At 38.9% G+C, this 5,178-nt stretch overlaps 2 long non-coding RNA genes across 2 annotated transcripts in view; one reads left to right on the top strand and one right to left on the bottom strand.

Annotated features, from left to right (window-relative positions):
- Window positions 1–1,408: 1,408 nt before the first annotated feature.
- Window positions 1,409–4,356, bottom strand: LOC116541714. Its single transcript, XR_004264909.1, has 2 exons — window positions 4,250–4,356; window positions 1,409–2,331 (listed from the first exon to the last, which is right to left on the bottom strand). It is a non-coding gene; the product is annotated as an uncharacterized LOC116541714 (long non-coding RNA).
- The window catches only part of LOC116541715, a 6,789-nt gene continuing 5,952 nt past the window's right edge, over window positions 4,342–5,178 (top strand). The window contains exon 1 of the long non-coding RNA XR_004264910.1: window positions 4,342–4,430. This is a non-coding gene — a long non-coding RNA (uncharacterized LOC116541715). The remainder of the gene's footprint in view (window positions 4,431–5,178) is intronic.

A 5,178-nucleotide genomic window follows, 5' to 3' on the forward strand; every position in this document is an offset into this window, starting at 1 on the left:
TGGTACTGGCCCAGGAGAAATTGGCTTTCAACTTGTATACTGGGCTCTATTGTGTGGTAAATCCCCCAGGTAGGGAAAAAGGCTGGCTGATAGGACCCTCAGAGAGACACCGTCTGATTATCTGAGCTGCAATGTGTGCAGCGGGTGGGTGTGGGGGTTGATTGGTTTGTTCTTGAGTTTGGGAGATGAGAGTGGAATGGTGTGTGAAGGTGTGGGCGGGGTTTGTTGAGTGGATGGGTGAGGGATAAGGGTGTAAGTGGAGCTGGGGGTTGTGTTTTTGTGGTGACTGGGGACAGAGGATAGGGGCATAGTGTGGAGAAAGAGTCAACCTCTGTAAAATATTTGAAAAGATTTATTCTGAGATAAATATGAGTGACTATGGCCTGTGACACAGCCCTCAGGATATCCTGAGAACATAATGATTCGGTCCAGAAAGACGGGACAACTGGAAGGGGGGGTACTTCCAATTTATAGGCAGATTTAAAAATTTTCTGATTGACAACTGGTTGAAAGAGTTATTATCAATAAAATGCAATGTCTGGATTATAGTACGAGGTTGTAGACACCAAAGTTTCATCATCCTGATGGGGCCTCCAGGTAGAAGGCTTCAGAGAGAATACATTATGTTTCTTATCACACTTAAGGTCTGTGCTCATGTTAATGTTGGAGGACATAATGAGGCAGGTCTGACCACCCCCCCGAACTTTCTGTCATATCCTGAACCAGTCTTTCAGGTTAAATTTTACAGTGCCCTGGCAGAGGAAGATGTCCATTCAGATGGTTTGTGGAGGTGGGGGGTTCATAATTTTATTTTGGGTTTACAGTAGTTTAGTCTTTTATGAGAGTGAAAGCGCTGGGTATGCCTGGCTGGTTAGTGTGGGTTGGCACTCCACAGATGATTTCCAGCCAGTAGAGGTGGCTTGGGTTTGGGATGACTCTGTCTAAGCCATTTCCTGTGGAATTGTTTCTTCTTTGGTAGGCAATGAAGGGTCTTTACAGAATGGATCACTTTTTACTTTTTCTGGTCCTTATAGCTCCCAGTTGTGTGTGTAAGCCTAAGGCCATAGGGATTCCCTGTATAGGGTAGAAAATGGGAGTGATGGTAATTACACAGATGTGTATGGTTCTCAGAATGAAAACTGTGTCACAGTCCAAGTCTTTAATGGCTTGGTTCAAGAATGCAATGTTTGGGAGAAAACATCTTGATGGACAGTTTGTATAAGTTGGGAATCATAGCTTTTATGAAATTTTGATAGATATTGGAAACACTGTACATTGTTTGGAAAGGAAATTCAGTGGAAAACGGAGAATCAAATAAGTGTGGAGCAGGTCCTATCTAAACAACTCTTGTTAAACTGTAAAGAACTATGCAATGATCTCACTTATTTACCTTTTTAGATCCATTTTCTTTTTTGTCCTTACAATAACTATATCTAACTAGAATTATTCTGAGTGGCTGGTACACAGATATTTCTACTATTATTAATCTTTATAACCCTCACATTTTTAGAGACATGCTTTTGATAAATTAAAACTTTTATTTACAAACATTACATCTCTTATAAAAGTGCACATATGTAAAAAAGAGAACAATTTTTTGTTCCATTGCAATTATTTGAGGAAATTAAAAAGCTGCCTTCAAAACAAGAGGCAAAAACAAATGATTCTAAAAGTTAATGTCCTAATGATCAGTGGAAGAGGGCAACTTCAGTAAGGTAGAGAAACAATTTTGAGTTGCTATGGTTACTGAGAGAAACTTTGAACTTAGTAGAGAAGAAAAACATATCATAGAAGAAGTGAGCATATTGTTGCTAAAATAGTTTTACCAGCCACTGAAATTTATGTTCTAAAGGGAAAAGAAGACTTTGTCATCTTTTTTGAGGAGAGCTGCTACTTATATATTTAGTTCTTTTGAAGATAGCAATGGCCCATGACTGTTTCACTGGGAAGAGTATGAAATAGTCTTTGAACTCAAATAAATGGACCAAAATAAATTTGTCAGTATATATTTAGTAAAATAAGATTGATAGCCAATAATTAGAGAAAAAAAAAAGCACCACATGTGTTCACAAAGTACCAATATTTGTTCATTTAAAATACAGCTTTCAGTGGAGCTGTTATTTATGTAATTTTTTTGGTTGAAATGTACAAAATAAAATTCCCTAAAAACTATAATAAAATCAGAGAATTGCACACCTCCTTACCAGAGACTGTAAAGCATCTATCAAATATAGTGAAACTGGGACCAGGTCAAAGGAGGATGTTGAGCATATCTTCTGTAATCTCATCCTGAGTCTAGAACTCCAAAGGAGGTACCTAACAATATTTTACCTGGAAAGATAAGAAATAAATATTTATATTTACAGCTCATCCTATTAAAATTCATGTATAAGTACACAATATATTGAAATGAAGTAACCTGACTTCACCTTAGAAATAAGCCTGACAAGCTCCAGCTTAGCTTCGCCCTCCCTGCCATGGCCCCCTCAGGTTCATTACTGGGTCTACTTCAGAGCCTTGAACAGCTGAGGTTGGGGTCACCTGTTCTCAGTACCTGTAACTGCTATAACCATATCCTGCTTGGCAAGTCTGCCTGCTATTGTGAAACTCCCCCCCTTGGTGATTGATTGTATGGAAAGTCCCCCCTGCAACCCTCCTTGATGATTGTATGGAAATAGTCTTAGTAACCAGCAACTATGGGAACCTCCTGCCTCCTGGTTACCAGCTTCCTCCTACTAACTTGCTTGTTCTGCTTCTGTAAAATTCCACTTCAGCTAGACTCCCTCTCCCCTCTCTTCTAGGTTAGGTATAAAAGGAAATCAGAAGGGAAGGAGAGATTTTGAGCAGTAGCTGACTCTCGGTCACCGGTAATAAAGGACTCTCAATTGGAACTCAGAGTGTGGCACTTCCTTTCTAACTCTCCTGGGTATAACAATACATGTATGACAATGTTCTTGGTTGCATTGTTCATAATAACCAAATTTTGAAAGTTGTCCCAATATGTATCAACAAGGATTTACTGAATAAATTATGCGTTATTCACACAATGGAATACTATAAAAGAAGTAACTCTGCATAAAAGAACCTACAAACATGTTAACGTTCTATTAAGTGGAGAAATTTATAAAGGAGGATATATACTATGGTTCCATTTTTATAACGTTGTATATGTGTACATAATTTCATTTAATGTACAGGTGTACATATGTATAGGTATCTCTGCCTCTCTAGTCCTCTCTCTGTGTCTCTACACACATGTGTGCATGCATGCACACAAATACACAGAAACTGCTATGGTTTGAATATTTCCTCCAAAACTTATGTTGAAACTTGATCTCCTATGTGGTAGTATTCATAGGTATGGCCTTTCAGAGGTACGGTGATTGAATCAGAGGGTTCTGGCCTTGTGAATGGATTAATCTGTTGATGGGTTATCATGGAAGTAGAAATGGTGGCTTTATAAGAAGCGAAAGAGAGACCTAAGCTACCATGTTAGCATACTTAGCCCCCTTCCATGTGATACCCTGTGCTACCTCAGGACTGCAGAGTTTCTACCATCAAGAAGGCCCTCACCAGATGTGACCCCTCAATCTTCAACTTCCCAGACTCCAGAGCTGTAGGAAGTTATTAAAAAAAAAAATAAATTTTCAGGTATTTTGTTATAAGCAACAGCAAACAGGCTAAGGCAGGTGCTATGAGTGAGACTGAACCTCCAGAGTTTATAATCACTTGATGTCTAGAAGCTGTGTTCGATTTGACATAGCCCAGTCTTGATCAGACTGTTAATGGCCTACATGTGATGTAGGAAATATATTGGATATTGTGTGATTGTCTTTATTAAACCATAAAGCTAGGCCACACTGCTTTAGGCCTAGACAGAATTTCCTCCACAGGGAATACGTTGCCACTGTCAGATTTAATGTGTGAATAGGAAATAAAGACCTAGGAGGCAGGCCTTACATTGAATACAAATGAAGAAAAAAATACTCCTTCGAGTATCTGGGGCTAGTGAAAAATTTGGCCTTGAACTCCACCTTGTGGAGAGATGTGGAGATGCTGTAAACACTTCCAGTGGTTGGAAGGTGAGCTGTCTGAAGCCACGTGAAGGCAGAAAAGAAAGACAAACAGGAGAGTTAACTTGGTAAGAGACTCTGGGGTGGGCCTGTGCCTGAATAGTTGTAATTATATTCAGTGTAGCATTTTCCTTTTTATACTCCAGAAGTTTCAGTAAAATCTTACAAATGCTTACTTTATGCCCACTCTTAGGACTAAATAGAAAAGAGGCCATCCTGTTGGTTTCACAGCAGTCACCACGAACAGCTGTTCCTAGCAGAGATGATTGCCCAGGGTTTAGTACCACCAGAGGCAGGAACATGCTACCATCACAAGACTGGAGCAGAAGATCCTGAGAGGCTTGCTCATCAGCAGATGTGAGGATAATAATATTAAGGATAAATCATCTGAAAGCTCTACAAATGGTGAAGCCCTTTTAATTATTAGTATTTACCTGAGGATAGGATTCACTGAGGTCCATATGATTTTATGTGGAGCCTTGCAATAAGTTTGTCGCCCAGCCTCCAGCTACTCCAGCCCTAATATACATATACTCTTTACACTTCTAGATCTTTTAAAACATGCATCTGATCCTATTGTCACTGCTCAAAATCATCAATACTTTCCCTTCTGCCTGCAGAATAGATTCCAAATTCCTTAAATCTTCATTGAAAGGCCACTGTCAATTACAGTGTTAGATTAAACTCAACATATATTTCCAACCTCAGTAACCTCTATACATCTTTTCACTATCTTTAGGTATATGAGAGTCCTAGCTGTTCCACGAAACCCAACAGTGTAATTTGGCAAACAGTAATTTTGGCTTTTATCCAGCTTGGCCTGCTTTTCGTTTTTCAAGAGGTCTGAGTCTGCATTGGTTACCAAGAATTTCTTACTCAAGGTATGGCAGTCAGTAGGAATTTCTGCCAGAGTATGGTGAACCAATCATTGAGATTCTCCAGTCCATCATGAATTATTCAGTGGGAGAATAAAAGTGGATGAAACATCACCAGTTTTTTTACCATCTTAACCCAGAAACCAAAACACAGTTAAAAGAAAAGTACACTAAAATAACCAGCCAGCCAGCCAAAAAAAAAAAAAAAAAAAAAAAAAAAAAAAAAAAAA

Source organism: Sapajus apella, unplaced genomic scaffold (genome assembly GCF_009761245.1).
Source record: "Sapajus apella isolate SASKATOON/1434 unplaced genomic scaffold, GSC_monkey_1.0 scaffold154, whole genome shotgun sequence".
Classification (NCBI taxonomy): domain Eukaryota; kingdom Metazoa; phylum Chordata; class Mammalia; order Primates; family Cebidae; genus Sapajus; species Sapajus apella.